The following is a 19,280-nucleotide window of genomic DNA, read 5'->3' on the forward strand; positions in this document are numbered from 1 at the left end:
GTTTCTCACTCAGGCAAACCTGAGACTGAACTTGGATGCAAACTGCTGTAGCTGCCATTGTCAAGCTGTCAGCGGACTCGTGTAATTATCCTCTTGAAAAGTATCGCGGAGCCATTATCCACAAAGTACCCGTTATAGGTGCTCGGAGGCAACACATGACGGTAAATGTAGCCTAAAATCCCGATTATGTTTTTTTGTTTCTTGACTGGATGTATCGAAGCTTAGAGAATGGGACATGGAAGCCATCCCATGACTTGATTCCCAAGCCTCGGTGTCAATAACGCCGGAGCTTTATTCAGCTCGGAATAAGACTGGCTCTCTTAAAAAGTTGTCATTTATAATCCCAAAACTGTCGACGCGAAAGGGGAGAAATAGCTCGTGGCTGCAGCTCCTTTTTCCTCCTTCCAGTGTGTGTGTGTGTGTGTGTGTGTGTGTGTGTGTGTGTGTGTGTGTGTGTGTGTGTGTGTGTGTTGGAGCCTGTGCGTGAGTCTATTTTGGAAATTAATGGCCTACAAATAACAGTGCTGTTTGTGAGTAAAGGTTGATTCATAAAAGCAGGCGAAGGGGCCAGTTTGGCTTTTGATGGCAGAGATCATTTCTGGGTGATTATGTCAGCCAGCTCTGATTAAAATCAAGACACGGCACTGTTTTTTTTCTTCTTCTTCTTCTTCTTTTTTTTTCCTGTGTTGCGGCTGAGAATTTAATACACGAACGGATTATTCCATTGCCAATGTGGGGGATGAAATGTTTTAGATAACGTGTGTGTGTGTGTGTGTGTGTGTGTGTGTGTGTGTGTGTGTGTGTGTGTGTGTGTGTGTGTGTGTGTGTGTGTGTGTGTGTGTGTGTGTTTACCCTGTCCCTCAACTTCCTGTGTATGGCCCCCTCAGCCATTACAATCAATGTTTGTCATCATATATAATAGTTTCCTTCCGTCAGCTGATTAATCAGGTCAGGAGAGATACAAATCACACAATAATAATACATATATGTTACAATAATATCACACCACAAGCCTACTGGAATAATGATAATTATATATATTTTAATTTTATATATATATTTTTTTAAATATTAATGATCTAAACAGGTGTTTATGTGTGTATATGTCTAGCATTTCATTCATTAAGGTCTGTTGCATCAAAAGTATTGGCGTCTGCACCCATAATGTGGAACATAATCTATCCAAATATAAACAGCCTCAATTAATGTTATCATTTTATCTTGATAACATAATTAAAAATTAAAAAAATGAGAAGTAGGTGACGAAAAACTACAACTCAATGGAGGAGGGAGGGGAAAAATAGCGCACCACACGTGTTTATTTATAGATGATACATAATTTAAAGCCAGCGTGGTGCTGCTTGTGTTGTCTGACATAACAGTGCAGATGGTTAAAAATCCTAAAGGTCACTGATGGTGCAAAATGTGAGATAGATTACTAGTCACATGCTCATTTATAGCCTCCATGTAAAAGCTGTATAACACCACAGGCTAGCCTATATGTTACAGTCGTCTCCTTGTGAGTCATTTGTCGCCTTTCAAGTCTTTTCAAGAAAAAACAGACAGCTATTCTGTCAGCATGTGAACCAACTCGGCTTCTCAGAACAAAACGAGGGCGTTAAATTCTGCTTGTCGAGCGCTTGAAACTTGAAAAACAAGACTTGGATTTCCTAGAATGATTAAAATGAGAGCATAAGCATGTTGGATAAATCACCTCTTCATTTTTCTTTTCTTCGAGTGTAAAAAAAAAAGAAAAGAAAAAAGAAGTAGCACTTGTGTCATTTTTCCCAACGAAAAAAAAAGAAAAACAAAACGGTCTGCCAATTGACTGACTGTGATGCTTATCTGTGTCTATATCGCATCTCGCCAGACGCACTGATGTAATCTTTCATTTAACGTACAGGGCCTTTTCACCTCTCCACCACCAGAAACAAAGTCATTAATATACATATATATTTGTGTGACTGCTTCATTTAATCTAAAGCAAAACACCAGATTATAAACATATCAAATCATGTGTCAGAATTTAAATTTGAGCTCATAATTAACCCACAAACCTAAATAATAATAATACTACTAATAATAAAAAGGTCAGTGTGACAGCTGCGTAATAACGCACAAATTCAACTGAAACCACTGAACCTGCCGTCCATCTCTATATCTGCCTCTCTCTATAGGAGGCCGGTGGACTTTAATCCGACATTTAAAAGATATAATAATATTTTAATAATTGTAAAATATTGTATCTAACACAAATGATTGGTGTGGCTTTCTATTTATTTTTTTGGAAAGCAGAAAAATGGACAAAAAAACCCCCCACACGAACAAAAACCAGTAGTTGAGATCAATGCAGAAGGGTGTGCATGAGGCATCTCTCGCTTTCTGCTCCCTGCATGCAAATAGTCGTTAGAGCTCTTCTTTCTTGGCCTGTGACAGTGCGCTTGTGATGCCCCTTAATTTGGCATCCTATTCAGTCTAACAGCGACTCTCCCTCTCTCTCTCTTACTCTCTCCGCCATATCAAGACATATCGACCAAAGACGAGATGGAGGGAACTAATAACGGGGAGAAAAAACGCAGCCTCAGCAAGCCCAACTCCCCTTTTTTCTTTTTTATGACCCGCCGGCAAGGTAATCAGATCAATTTCACGGCTTGTATGGGATCCTGCCTGTACCACCAACCTGAGCGGGTAGGTAATAGGTCGTTAAAAACCCTCATCTGCGCTATTTGGAGGCAGGTATAGCTAGGTATTTTAAGAAATTCACTTGGCTGTCGTTTTAGCTTTAGACATTTCAATCCCAAGTCGTGCCTTGCGTGTATGTGTGTGAGTGGAGGAAGAAAGGAGGAACAAAGGGTGATTTATTATTAATACCAAAGCCATTTTTTTGTTAGAATAAAAATCAGCCATAGGAAAAAACACAGCAGCTCACAGCGACCTTAAAGGCAACAATGGCGGTAGTTATGGATGTTGTAGCCAGTATAATCAACACTACAGCCTCCCTTTTTTTTCTCTCTCTCTCTCTCTCTTTCAGCAAGTGCACACACACACACACATACACATATAGCCGCTGGAGAGAAATGGAGGTGTACCCGGTAGCTTTATCTGTGCTGGTTTGAATGAAATCAAGGGGTTGTTGTTTTTTCAAAATAAAAGAAAAATGTGACAAATTTCCCCTCGATTTATTTACATATATAAGACTTTAACGTACAGATGGCGGCTTCGCAAAAGTTTCCAATCATTCACAGACGAAAGCGACAACACTGAGCTCACACATATACACACCAACAAAAAAGAGCCACCGAAGGAGAAGAGGCTGCCGATTGGACAGAGCTTCTTTTTTTTTTATAGGATGCACCGGCTTCATCCGAGCAAATCTAAATATTTACTGACCTGTTAGTGGACGCTGGACGGCGAGAAGAAGCTTTTTTCCTTTTTCTGCAGATGTGAAGAAAGAGTGACATAGAGATGGAAGCGCCGGTGGCATTTAGAGAGACAGACAGACACAGAGAGAGAGAGAGAGTGAGAGAGAAAGAAAGAGAGAGGGCGAGAGTGAGAGCCGTGGACGGGGAGGGAAATACACACACACACACTTACACACACATTCATGCATACACACGCTGCTGCTGCTGCTGCTGCTGGTGTTGGTGCGCGCGCGCCCTCGGTCCCGGAGTCACATCATAACACACCGCGAGGAGAAACACGCGCGCACATAGGCTACCGGGCAGGCTGCACGAGAATACGGGCCAACCAAAGGCGGCCTTTCTTTTCTTTCTTTCTTTTTACCGTACTTACTGTACGCACGCCACTTCTTCCGGGTTTGAGCATCACAACTTAGAGCAATAGAAAACCCAATTAGAGGCAACAGAAACCAATGGGAATAAATTAGAAATAGTAATAATGCAACACTGTTCAATCAGCAGCAATTTATAACACAGTTTTTTTTTACACATTAAATGCTTTCAAATGGCTCTAAAATAGGTTGCTTTTATTATATTTTTTTGTTTTTTTATCATTTGTTTTTCAATTTTTGAATTATTAATTTTTATAAATGAAGGTAGAGCAAATGCAAGCTTATCAAACATTCAGGTGACGCCCACAGTTGCAGGCCAAAAGTGAATGCTTGCCTTGCCTTTAATCAGATGTCAAGAACCACTAAATATATGGCGTAAACTACTTTTTTGAGACAAAAAAAGATAAATAATTATTAAAAGTGCCACTTTTATGTATGATTTTATATGATTATATGCAAGAGCAAAGGAGAAAGCATCAGGCTGTGTTGTGTCAGTGTATTATTATCTATATAACCTCTTTATAAGAATGTCGCCTGTACAGTTTGTGCTCTGGAGATATTTTCTGTGCAGGGCATGCAAGATCTCTCCGTGACACACAAAATGTTGCGCCTCCTTTTGTGCTGGAAGAGGAGCCCCTTCTCTCCTCTGCCATAAAAAGGGCCAGATGAAGCCATAGCTGGTGTCTAATCAACACCAAAGATCCGCGCCAAACTCCACAGCAATTACAGCTAAAGCTAAAACAACGTGCAAGCAAACACATCCGAAATCTTTCCATCATCAATATTGGTAATCTGATCGGAGCTGCGTTTGTGGCTTGGTGGTTTAAGCAGTTGCTCTTCACATACATACAACACTAACCCGGAGCATATAGAGGCCTAGTAGCCTGCTTATTGACACCATGGTTGATTGAAAGGAGCACCAAGCAAATCCGATCCTTCTCTCTGTGAAATGCACTGAAGAGAGGAGAGGAGGAGAGGAGAGGGAGGATGCTGGAGGTTTGGCATCTCTCATGTTGCGCCTTGACTCTCTGAAGGAGAATGTAAACTGATCACACCCAAATCTAGGCTATATTTGGGGAAGAAATTCAATTAAGGTAATACATTAAAGATAATTGGCACAAACCTCGTTGTATAAACTTATGAATGCGACCACAGCCAAACGTGTCTTTTTTAAAAACCAATGAATAATTCAGTATTTCTATGCAGGGTAAAGCTTTTCATTTATGGAATTAGTATTTCAATATCTAAATAGAATTACAAAATAACACATCCAGATAGTAATGATTTATTAATCTGCTTTTGACGTAAATAAAGTGCTTATTTTGGGAATTATTAGCTGTGAGATTTGAATGTAAAGGTGAAGTTAATATGCAGTGTGTGATAAATGCGCACACTGATGGCTTTGATATAAGCTGGAGAAACAACGGTTAAACCAGTATTTGTGCCGCAGATAATTAAAGCATATTATAAGTGTAATAAAAAGATTAATTATGAGGGGAAATAAACGAGAATCAATTTCTGTCTTGTTCAATCGGGATGGAATTAAATAATGCAAAACACATTTAATTTCTGAGCGAAAACAGATATAAAACGATGCTTTTTTGTGAGAGATTCTGCGCATTCAGACCTTTAATTAATTGTGAATGGAAACTGTGAATGGCCTTGATGCCGTGTTTAGGGTTTACCTTGCATTACTAGGCCACACTGAATCACATAATGGGGGGGGGGGGGGGGGGGGGGGGGGATATACAAGCATCCGAACCGGGCTATAACGGGAGCAGCGAGCGTGCATGCCCAAGTCCAAAAAGTCACGCTCCCTCTTCTCCGGCGTGCGCCCCGCCGCCGTGAAATCGCGTGATTAATGTAGAATTTGACGCGAGCTCCCCGCGTGACAGCAGAGGCTGACAACAGCAAAGCACCAAACCCTCCGATACACTGGGCCATAATAACAACCGGAGCCTGCGCACACTGGCCTTTATTCCCAGCAGTTCTGTCACAGACAGCTGATGTTTATAATCTCACCCATAGCAGACAGAATGAGGAGTTATAATGTCACCTTTATATTCTGATTTAATACAGATGCTTTTTTTTGGATTTTTTTTTTTAAGAGCAAAACATTTCATCTTCAGATTGTACAGATGCAAAACATCCACTGTAGCTGCTCTGTATCTATTCTGTTACCTCCCTCCCCTCCCCACCTCTATATACCCCCCCACCCCCCCCCCCCCCCCCACCCCACCCCACCCCACCCACCCACCCTTTCCTACTTGCACCATGTCTTTTCTGCCCCGTTAGTGCATAAACGGGAGTAAATCATTTACGGTCACCCGCTCTTACAGCCTCCTGGTGTTGCCTAAATTTTATTAGACACTTCCCACTCCAAATGCGAAATAAATACTGCAGTATAGCCTATATATCTCCCCCCCTTTTCCTCCATGCCTACATGATTCTTCGCTGTATGTCGAATAAGATGACCTTAATTTGAGACAAAACACCTCCAAAAATGTATGGGCCACGTATTATGTATTTACTTATTTATTTTCTCAATGTGTTTTATTATTCTCGTCCTGTGCACTCTCCAAACGTTAAGCCAATATGTGTGTGTGAGTGTGAGTGTATGTGTGTGTGCGTGTGTGCGTGTGTTTTCTTTTTTTCTTCTTCTCTTTTTTTACGGCGGCTTCTCCCTGCGATTTTATTTTAAAATATTAGGCCGAGGTGGGGAGAATTATAAACGACTCTGCTCTTATCTGCTCCCTTCACGTATCCAGGATCACAGAAGCTGATTAAGAAAGAAGTCACAGCCAACGCTGGATTCATAATGATTTGGAATAATGAATCCTTATCTCCCCTCTGCAGATTATCAGCCTTTCAGCTCGCCATGTTTTGTTACATGGGATAATTTATTGCATCTAATACATCACAATGAATCTGATGGGGGAAAGTGATGGCCATGTTAGGAGAGAGGCTGCTTTTTTTTATCCCGGGGCAATGAAATGCCTTTACGATTTTTAATTGGTAAAATATAAGGGGGATCTGATAATAAAAAAAGAGAGAGAGAGAGAGGAAGAGGAAGAGAGAGGGAGAGAGAGGAAAAAAATAGAAGCACAGAGGTATAATCTTGCCTGCTAGTGTTCCAGCAGCACTCTGCACTATAATTAGTGTGTCAATTTCAACCTGAAATTAACAGCATCGACCTGCCATCTCTGCTTACGCACGTGGAGTCAGCTAGATCCTAATTTCGCATGATTTATTTTTCACCAAGAAGAGATAATTAATCATAAACACTGGAGAGAGAAAAAAAACGGCTCAGCAACGTGGAGATAACAAAATATTTGCATCTAAAAAGATTCGATGAAGCTAATTCGTTTTTTTCACCCACCTCTCCATCCACAACCCCTCCATCCCTCCATCCCTGAGCCCACCTGATGTCGCCACTGCTGCGGTTCTCGCGAGTACCTCCAAGATTTTTTTTGTTGTTTTTTTTGTGGTTAATTTTCCATGATTAATCTTTTGGTGGTGATATATCATTAATCACTACATAAGGTAGGGGGGGGGGGACTGAGGCATGCACACACACACTCCTCCTATCTCCCTCCCTTCCCTGCGTAAATAGCGACTACACTGTGGGAACTGTATTGTTGGATTGTAGATGTGTAGCATCATGTGCATGGTGGTGTCACTGTTGTTGGGAAGCATGCCATCTTTTTTTATTGAAAATGGGGGTGGGAGGTGTAGCCTTTAAAAAAGAAAAAGCACCAAGATGTAGTGTGCAGAAGCGTATGTAATAAAATTAATATAATAAATAATAATAATACTAATAATAAAATGTGTAAGTATATACATTTATTCTTATTATTGGATCATCATTCTTTGTTTGGAAGTCATCATTGGCACAGTGCCCGCGCATCTCTGAATTTTTGGATGGCGCTGTGTTTAAACTTGGGCATGCTCACCGTGCCAGGATAAATTTGCATTTTATTTGCAGCTGTAATTAGCTGATCAGCATCTCTCTCTCTTTCTCTCTCTCTCTCTCTCTCTCTCTCTCTCTCTCTCTCTCTCTCTCTCTCTCTCTCTCTCTCTCTCTCTCTCTGCCCATCTTTCTTCTCATTATGATTTCGTATTTTCGCCGCCTCTTTCACTGCCTCTCCCCAATCCCCTCATTTTTCCAATGTCCTGGCAGCACCACCAGATGTTTATCGCTTTCTATACCCAGGGACACTGCCATGTCAAACAAACCGGGGATGGACACTTACAGGCGGCTGGGTATCCAGGCAGGCCCTCCCTCTCCCTTCCTCTGTCTCTTCCTCCTCCTCCTCCTCTTTCCTGGCTGAGCAGAATAATCCTGGACTGGGTGTCCACTGGGAGTCCAGTGAGGGTTTCATATGAAAGAAAAACAACCAGATCACGTTGGTTATTGCGTAAAGATGTACCACCACCACTACCACAAAAATAACCAGATTTAATTCACACACTGTGAAAGAAAATCTTAATATGTCTGGTTCAGAAACAGGCCATATAGGTTGATGTGAGGCTGATGCAGCGGGTAGATAGAGATGTGGAGATTAGCCTAATGAGATGCGAGGCTGGGGAGTTGGGGGACAAACATCCAGCCAGGAGTCCTCCCAGGAGAGAGCCGCACAATGCAACCTGCCTGTTATCTGCAGGGGAATGTACTCTCTCTTTAATGAGCAGTCGTTTATTAAACACACACACTCTTTTAACCTCATAATTGAAAAAATGGCTTCTTCTTTTTTTTTGCAGCAGCTCCTCGACCCCCCACATGCATGGCAGCCTTGCAGCTCCACCACAGAGAGAGGACGTATATATACAGTAGTTATCTCCATGTAGATCAACCTGTGTTGCAACAATCACAACAACGCGTTAAGAGGGTTTTTGCAGAGCCCCTCGCTTGGCCATGATATACAAATATTTATCCACTGATAAGGAAGCGCCACGATAGCAGATAACCTCCTATTCCACTGCGTCAGGACTCTTTGTCTGTACAGTCTCAGCAATTACAAAATATTTCCCCCCCATTTTTCCCTCTTTTCACTCTATAAACTTCTCTGTTGCTTTTAATTCGTTAAAGCGTTATTAGGAGACTCCCTTAAGCCGCTTTAGTCAATGACTGTTTGTGAGGGTTTGTGGGAGTCTGGGAAAGAAAAGGAAGAAAGAGAGAGAGAGGGAGAGAGAGAAGGGGAGGGAGGGTAGGAGTGGGAGGAGGGTGTCTCCCTCCTTCTCCCAAAAATGAATGAATGAAAGACTGGCTTGATTTCCCCTCACAATCCACGAAACAAATGGCTAACATTTAACGTTTACACCCTGCCTGGCGACTCTCTGGCGCTGCAGGGCCGAGCCGAGCCGGGCTAAAGTGTCCCGAAAGCCTTTGGAAGGAGTGTAAGTCCCCAGCTATCAGGTTCTCCAGATCCCCTTTAAATGACTGTCAAAGAGGCAAATATCAAATTGCACGGGGGTCTCACTCTGCCCCCCCCCCCCCCCCCCCCTCCTCCTCTTCCTCCTCCCCCTCCACCTCTCTTTCAGCAGACTCTGCCAGCCTGGCACCAGCAGTGCGTTACTGTAATCTGATTACTTCTCCAAGAGCAAGCAGGGATGACCAGGAGAATTAATTCTGCATCTCAATTTGTGATTTTAGACTTTATGAAAAAACACCTGACACCACATAAACTTATGGTTCTTATTGAAAAGAGATTGTGAAGCTTTATTTACCCAGTTTGAGACAACTAATCTAATTAAACAGTTAAATAAGTGCAATAAAGAAGATACATTTGTGTTTCCTCACTGTTAACTGCATTTTACAGCACTGCCACTATAATGAATGAGTGGATCCTGCAGGAGTTGTGGTAGGTTTACACTGACAGTAACTTTAAAAGTCATCCAGTAATTTATCAGCATCTGAAACAGGTTGATTGCCAAATAGGTTTGCACATAGATGGGATTCCTCTTTGTATTTTGATGTATAACAATAAACAGATTTACTGTAGATATTATCAATCTTTTCAGGTGTGATATATCAATAAACTAGATTTTTTATAAGGTTTTAATTAACGTGTGAAGTGTTAAAATTCTCCACTTTGGCTAAGTGGAATTTAATACTACTACTACTTAATAATAATTTAATTTAATTATCAATTATTATCATAAAGAGTGAGGCTGTTCTTCCTGGGGTCCAGTCACACATCAGATTAACAGTCACGATCAAATTCCAACACACCACATGAACACACATATGATCACATAAGTGGTGCCCAAACTAAAGGGTTGGACCCCCCCCCCCCCCCCCCCCTTCCAATAAAAAGGGTCATAAGTTGAATCTGGGGGTCAGGAAACAATTAGCAGAGTGGGAAAGCAGCAGAAGTATGTTTCTGTATTTATTTGCTCAGACTGGGATGATTTAACATGTTCAGACCACTAAAAAGTATTCAAACAAAATAATCTGTGAAGGAAAAATCTCTTTTCTAGTTGAAGTGGCCATATGCAGCTCTGCAGGGAGGGGTCACAAGCAGAAACAGCTTTCTTTTAAAGGGGTCAAAAGCCACAAAGATTGGGAAACACTAGCCTATCATGGTTAATTAGTATTGCTAAAGGAAGATCTATTATAGAGATATTTTCCTTTATAATGCCACATGTTTAAAAAGATACCTGATCAGCTTTAAAGACACCCTGCACCTTTAAAGTCAGAACATTTGGTGCAAGTTATTTTTTAATATGTCTAATTTAAACACCCTTTCCTTTGAACATATGTATATATATAAAGTGGGTTGCTAATAAAACACTATTTAATTAACCCTGTTTCTCAGTGATAGTCCAGCAATTCAAGGAAAAACAATAAACATTATCAGGCTTTTAGTTTCCATTTCACACACACACACACACACACACACACACACACACACACACACACACACACACACACACACACACACACACACACACACACACACACACACACACACACACACACATAAGCATGAGTCTGTGTTTGATACATGATGCTAAATGATGCTACTTTACCAGCTATGAATCTCATCATTCAGGCTTATCTCAGCCTATTAAAATAAAGTGAATATAAACTCCAAGCTATAAAATCTATAGTGCACTAATTTTAGTAGGGGTTACCCTTTAATCACACTCCCCAACTTTCCCAAATTAGACACACAGTCTGCAGAAAATAACACATCCCTCCTTCCTTTTTTTTTTTTTTTTTTTTAACAGTGTATAGCCTTATCTAAGAAAAAGGCCTTTGCATTGTCATTAATCTTCACCAGGCTAATTAAATTAATCCATCGCCTCTTGGCATTGGAATATAACGACCACCACTAAATCCGCTGCAGGATAACGGATTTGTTTAGAGGAAGAAGAAGAAAAAAAACGAGTTCCCTTCTTTTAATAGCTTACAAAAAGCACCAAGCGGGATTCATCATCAGTTGATTTATTTATTTACTTTTTTCTAAAACAGATGATTCCAGTAAAACGCACCTTTTTCTATTTATTTTTTGGGAAACGGAAGGAGGTTGGAGAGTTGTGGTTTTGATTGACAGTCCGTCCGCGGGATCATGTTTAATCCCTGCCTCTCTCGAGCCTGTTCAAAACTCATTTCTCCACCAGCGAGATGGGGGACTCAGATGGTTGCCGGGGCAACGGCGATAGTGCTAAGCCATTTCCATTTTCTGCAAAGAGGGGTGGGGAGGGTGAGTAGTGTTGAGAGGGGTGGGTGGGGGGGTAGTAGTGGTGTTGGTGGTGAGGGGGGGTGGGGGGGTGCAGCATTTGCAACAGAGGTCGTCGCAAAGTCAGTCTCAAACACAACAGAGGTGCTCATTACTTAGTTACGGATTACAACGTTACTTTACTTAGAAAGTAGAAGAAGAAAGTGGAGGCCTCATTTACAACACTTCACTTCAGTGTTGGAGAAAAGTAAGCACATCATTAAGTAAAAGTAGCAGTATATATATAAATATAAATATATATGTATACATCACTGGAAAAAAAATACTTTGTTACAATTGCATTGAGCAAAAATGCACTTAAAATATAAAAACTGAAAGCAATTGTCCCTTTTGATAGTTACAGCTGTCAAATAAAGAGTTGTCAAAACATTAAGTAAAAGTATATCATCATATGCATCACTGTAAAAAATATTTTGTTACATGCAAAGGTCTTGCATTCAGCAAAAAGGCACACAATTGAAATCAATAAATGCATGAAAATGATCCCTTTTGATAGTTACTGCTTTCAAATTAGAGTACTCAGATCATTAAGTAATTAAGTATATCATATATATGTATCACTGTAAAAATACTTACTTGTTACAAGCAAAAGTTTTGCATTCAGCATTCATACATAAAATATAAAAATCGAAAGCAATAAATGCATGAAAATGGTCCCTATTGATAGTTGTGTCTGTCAAATAAGAGTTCTCAGAACATTTAGTAAAAGTATATCATCATATGTATCACTGTAAAAATAATCTGTTACAAATTGAGGTCAAAATGCAAAAAAACTGAAAGCAATGAATGCAGGAAATGATCCATTTTGATAGTTACAGCTGTCAAATAAGAGCACTTAGATCATTAAGTAAAAGTATATCATGTAAATATCATGAGAACTTGCTCTTGTTCTTAGTATTTTAATCTCTTACATTTACTGACATGTTGTGTTCTGTACAGATTAATTTATGTGTCCGTAACTCAGTGTTGAACTGTATTGTTGTGCGGTCTATGACAGGTCTCTATTGAAAAATGAGACTCTCTGTCTCAATGAGATTACCTGTATGAATAAAAAAGGTCAAAATCATATGTATACATCACTTAAAATACTTTGATACAAGTAAAAGTAAAGAAAACACACACTTGAAAGCAATAAATGCAGAAAAATGGTCTCTGTGATAATAATAGCTGTCAAATAAAGAGTAGTCAGATCATTAAGTAAAAGTTATAATACTTCATTGGGAGTAAAAGTATTGCATTCAAAAAGTACTGAAGGAACAGTATTAAGCTACTAAATGCAGAAAAAATTCCCCCCTGTGTAAAAAAAGTGCAGTATTTATCTGTGAAATACTCAAAGTAAAACTAAAACCATCTCATATTTGTACTTATAAATACTGTACTCGAGTAAATGTGCTTAGCTACCTTTCAGCAGTGCTTTAATGAGCCGTTAATTGGCTTAATCTCACCTTGAAACTGCTTCAATAATCATCTACGATAATCTCAAATCCACTTTCCTCAACATGGTTCACCTATAAACTTTGTCTTAAATTATGTTAATTAGACTCAATTCAGTCCGACCCTAACCCTATAACACAGCAGAGAGAGAGAGAGAGAGAAACAGAAAAGAAATAAATGATTTATTCATTTGTACACATTGTGGAGCAGGAGGTCTCATTAGTGTCGTGTTACTTTGCTTTTACATCCTGCTCCACGATTGGCTTTTAATTAGCTTAATCTCACCTTGAATCTCACTTTAAGAGTAATTTTCTCCTGATACCTGAAAAAGCACTAAAGTCCACGTTTCTCACTGTTATTACACTCTGACATGCTTACCATAACATTATCATTATAAGAGAATCAGTCAGTATGTTGGTGAATGTAGGATGAAACCTACAGTGATTTAAAGACTACCTTTATGCATAAAACACTTATTTTATATCACATGTAACCAGATTTCTGAGCCCATAAGTACAAACTGAAATGCAGAATTGATCCCTGTCATTTATCTTCTGATAAAAATCTTTAAAAAGTACAATTTATATTGTTTTATAAGTAAACAGGACTCAATTCTACAAATCTTAAACTGTGGTGAAGATCCCCAAGTTTTTAAAAGATTGTTAAACATTTGATATATTTAGAAACTCAGATGAAAATGTTTATCAAATGATATACATTAGAATATTTTCATTAGAAATATGGAGTTTGGAGTTTAACCCTTACATACATATCTGGGTCAAGTTTGACCCATTTAAAATTTGACTGTAAAAACACTGCAATTTCCTAAAGTGTCCCAAAATGCACAAAAATGAAAATATTTTGAAATGTCATACTTTTGAATAGGTGCTCATATATTTGTCCATTGAGGCTGATCTGGGTCAAATTTGACTATTATCTATTGACATGTGTTTTAGTTAAATGAATAGTTATTAGTTTTAATAAGATAGTAGTTATGAGGATTTCTTTTTATGACGTAGCAGTGAAGACTGATGGCTTTAATGGTTATACAATAAACCCCACAGCTCCATAAAGTTCTTGTTAGTTTCACTTTACATAAAATAACATTTAAATCATTATTGCTTGTTATATTTTCATGTCTTAGGTAAAATAGGACATGATATTGTGTGATAGTAGGTGTTTTTCCTCCAATAATCAGTGGTGTAAAACCTAAAAAATACACTCTCTCTGCTCTCTGAAACATTAATCAAGGTTTAATCACACATTTATTGATCAGTCACATCGACTATTGATGCATTATTAATAGATCTGTGGTTCATAGTTTGGTATAGACACTTTTTATGAGGTGATTCTTAGACCGGGACTGTGAGTGTGTAGAATATGAACAGTATGTAAGGGTTAAATATTTCACTGGATGTAAATTAAATAATTAACAAGTATCTTGAATGAGGTGGAAAAAGCTTATACAGTGTGTAAATGTGATATTGTCAGATAGTGTTGATTTAGAGGATTTTAACAACATGAAAGCTGCCTATAAAGAAACTAAAGAGTGGAAACTGGCTGTAAAAGGAGTTAAGCTTGGTAAAAAAAACAAAAAAAACAACTGCCACACCTTGCCCATTTAGCATTCATTACATTTCTTCCTCCACCTTATTTCCTCTCTGTCTGTCTTCAGAAGAAACAGGCACGCGGCTTCATCAGCATCCGGTGACGTCCACAAGAAGGTGAAGATGAACCGGCCTTTTCTGATCAAAGCAGCCGTCTATAAAGCTCAAGGCTGGCCTTCCTAGGCGGGTATGTTGCCTTTTATTCTGAGGGCACACACACACACACACGCACACACAAACACACACATCACACACACACCTCCTTCACCACTACAGTGAGAAATGCTTTCACTTTCAACCATGGTGCACAAACCTGCCATCTTTCTCTTTTCTCTTTTTTTTTGCATTTTAAATGAACTCTGCTTCACCTGCATCTGGAAAACTGCACCTTCCTCCCCGGGGTGCTGCTTACATACAACCAGGTTGACGGTGTCAGCGTGCCGGCAGGGTGCTAATGCACTGCTTGTTAGTTTTAATTAAGTAGCCTATAGCTTAGTGATCAGTGAGATCAAGGGCAGTTATTTAAATAAGAAGCACACCAGGTCTCCAGTAAACTGCAGGCGAGAGTCTTGGCTCCAGTTCTGCTCCTTTTTCTCCGTCATCTGTCCTCATTAATTCAAAACATCTTTGCCTTTCGGTCGACATGACACCACACCTGTCAGAACATAGCCCACTCCTCAGTCAGTCCTGGCATCACTGGTCTCATAATTTTTATTTTCACAACCGACCAACTTTCTTTCACAGCAAGAGAGCCACCGGCGTCTGCAGAGTTTATTTGGTCTGTGTCTACACGATAAAGAGGAAAGTTAGGTGAAGGACAATAATCTGGTCGAGGAGACTGATCAGGAGGAATAATGATAATAAGGCTAATAAGGTATCTCTCTCCAGCACATTGTTGAGGAGTTTGCATGTCGCCTATGAGGCTTCTTAAATTAAGCCACATCCAGCAGTTCTTTTTTTAATATATTGAATATGCAAACATATTTGACAACGAATGGTATAATTGCAGATGATGCTTTAGGCCTGTATTTTTTTCATATATAAAGCTTTCAGAATATTCAAACTGCCCTCCTTTCACATCACATCCCTAACAGCTTTTGAAAAGCTGATGTCTAAAGAGAATTGATAACAGAAAGAGAGAGAAGGAGAGAGAGAGATCCGCAAGCAGAGAAGATAGAAGAGTTGCTTTCAGGCTAAATACAGTCTGACACAGTCAACACATCTGATGAAAGGTCGGGATATTGTTTCAAGAGTAAGCATAATGTAGAGAAGTTACAGATTCTTCAAGGAAAAATGGGTCTATTCTGCAGTTTGAAACTTTTTAGAGGAATACATTTATTGTAGGGGAATATTATGATTGGCTGTTCGCTTCTGATCTGACATCCTATCCAATCATGCCATGTCAAATTATAGGTAACGGTTTTATTGTTGGATTTTTAATGATGATTGAAGTACATGCTGCATGCACACACTGACAGAATGACAGTAGTTTAAACCTTTTTTTAAATTACTTAATAAATTGAGCCAATCCATTTAAATTCAGTGAGAAATTTAAAAGGTTAATTTTAATGTTGAAATGATGTCGTCATGTTTGTCTTACAGCCTGAAAAAATGAACACACTGGCTGTAAATCATAACTTTATTCTATTTAATGTGGACAAAAAATAGTTGCATCATGTGATAAAGCTGTATGTATTTTATTGGCTCACAGTTTCGAAACATTGGACAACACTGGACTAGATGTGCAGCCACCACCCAACATCAGTGATGACAGAGCAGGTGTTTACCATCAGCTGGACTAAAGGAGCAGCCCTGTGAGTATTTTCACTATTTCATTTGAAAGTTATGCAACAAAATACTTACTTAAGCATGACAGATTATTAATACTCCAAAGGTATCAGTTAATAATTTAACATAACACTAATTTATTAGTGAAACAAACATATTTATCACCAGGCAAAAACATCTATATTGGACGATTTTGCAAAGTCTTGCATCATATTCAATGACAATGTTTTTTGGGGGGGTTTTTTTACATGCAAGTTTGCCACTTTCTCACTTTCAACACAGTATGTATCTATATTGAATGATTCTGCAAAATCCTCATTCGCATCATGTTCAATGACAATGTTTTTCTTTTATTTCTACACTCAAATTTGCTACATTTCTCACTTTCAACATGGTATGATTCAGTTTAGGAAAGAGTAAGGAAGATAAAACACTTAAGATTAGAGAGATTGTACTAATGATTAATATTAAAAAAGGCAAATATTAATTGCATGGACTCCTGCATGATAGCCAGCCTTGCTTCACACACACAGTCACTACAAACAGGACTCACTACTTGCTGCATTGGCACAGAATGTCAGTGTTGAACATGAATCGTGAGCTGCAGAATTGTCCAATATGGATGTGACATAACACAACAGCTGTGGCTTGCATATTTGAGTAACTGCATAACTTGAACTTATACTTAAAGCAATTTAACAACATTACAAGATATTTAGCTCAAAAAGACTTTCTTTACTATTATATGACCTTTTAATGGCATCTGCAATACATTATGTTCTATTTCCTCGAAGCATAGATTTCATCCTGCAAACCACTCAAATGATTATTTATCATGTGAGATTTTGGCCAAACATGACAAACCTTCTCTGAAGCAAACTGAAACGTATTAAAATATTATAAATAGCACAGCAGGAGCTACTGAGTTTAAAGATACAATGATAAATAATTCCAAAAGCACTTCTGAAAAATGCCAGTTTCAATTCTTGGATAATATTTCTCTCCAAACAGTGATTAATTCAGACATTGGTATTGAAATCATGAAGAATAAGTCAAGACAGACAGACTCTTCTAACATTTGGCTCCCTGTAGATGTACTTAGTCCACCGGTTTGACTTTTCATTAAAACTTGCGCGGGGTCACGATCGACCGAAGCGGGCCGTTGCTCATTAGACACTATAATCTTATCTGCTCCTCTTCCTTCAAAAACATATCCATCACAAACTGTTATCCATGAAAACAGATGATGTTGCCGTTAGATCTCTTTGACCTCAAAGTATTTCTTCCAACAAAAACAACAGGTGTAAGATGAAAAGTGTGAGGTTTGCCGAAGGAGAAAGTGGAGGTTTTGTTTTTTTACTTAAGTGTACAAGGCAGAGTTTATTGAAGTGTTACCTTTTAACCTCATCAGTGAGGCTCGTGGTAACTTGGTAAAGTCTTCCTCTCGCATGCTTGATCACAACCTGGATAGCTTCTTTTTTTTAACTGTTTGATGATGAAAAAAAGTAGAAGCACATTTGAGGTTTCTCCCACCTAAAAGACAAATAAACTGTATGTGAACTATTGTTCCATAGGTATCAAACCTATACATCAGCACACAAATACACTGGCTTAACAGATTTGGCTCGCGGCCCTCGTAACATCAACTACCGCGAGTCTCAGATGAGAGGAAAATATGGCGCTACAATCAGAGTTCAGTATCTAACTCATGTGGAAAACATTCCTTATCAATTCTCCAACATACAACACCAAACTGCTACCGTCTGTCCACTTGGGCCAGTGTCATTTCTTAAGGAAACAAGAATAAATCGCACACAAAAAAAAAAATGAAAGGCCACAATTTTCGGTTGATTGGGTCTTATCATAGAGGTGAAATCTGAGACTCGGTTCAAGCCCCCATCATTAACTCTGATCAGAGAGCAGCGATATTACAGCCGAATGTATAAACGGGTTATGAGAGCTATCAGGAGGACAGTGACGTCATGATTATGTTATATTTAGTAAATGAAAGATTGTGCAATTTAGATATATCGGAATAGCTGCAGGATACAACCTCTGGTGAAGAAACTGCAACAAAAGCAGGTGTGCTTTTTTTTGTATTCAGGGATGTCAACATATCCACCGAAAAGTAGAAGGGAGGTGGATGAAAAAAGAGAGAGAAAGAGATTGAATAACTAGAAGCCCCACAGGCGTCTGCCACTCATCTGCCACTCAACCGATGCAGATCCAGTTTGATTTTTAACTCCTTAATACTTGATTGTATTATCTGGAGCGTGATAAAAATAAGTCACTGTTTCAGCCGAGAGCAACAAAATGTCAGTCAGGAGCCGCATGCGAAGATACTCTAAAAGGCTTTCTGTGCTTCTGGTGCAGACAAGCAGATACAGAGCAGATTATGCTTTATTAGCTGTTCATGGAGACTTAATTGTGAGATCAAAGTTAACAGTGTTCCATCGGTGCGAAGCAGAGCAGATTTCATTAGGCTGAGAAATATCAGTGCAATAATAGCGTGATCTGCACACGGCAAGTTCTGAACTCATTCGGAGCATCTTAATATTTTTGGACAAATTGGAGCAAGAAATTCAGCTACTTGCAGTCATTAAGATGCTCAACGTGTATTTATAATGTTTCAAAACTTTAAATATAAAAGTTAATGAGGAGGGAAAGATTAATTAATGAAAGATGCAGTTTAATTAGGCTTGATGGCTATATTCAAAGCTGCTGCCCAGGCCAATCAGAAAGCTGTCTTATATTAGGGAGAGCTATAATAAACCCCCAGTGGGAATATAGTGAATGGAGCCAATATTACTGTACATGCAGCATTATACAGTATGTTGGTACATAATCTGCATGAATGATAACTGGATGTAAATACTTCCATAAACAAAAACAGAAAAGAAAATTGTGATGGATGTT

Source organism: Scomber scombrus, chromosome 22, assembly GCF_963691925.1.
Source record: "Scomber scombrus chromosome 22, fScoSco1.1, whole genome shotgun sequence".
Taxonomy (NCBI): domain Eukaryota; kingdom Metazoa; phylum Chordata; class Actinopteri; order Scombriformes; family Scombridae; genus Scomber; species Scomber scombrus.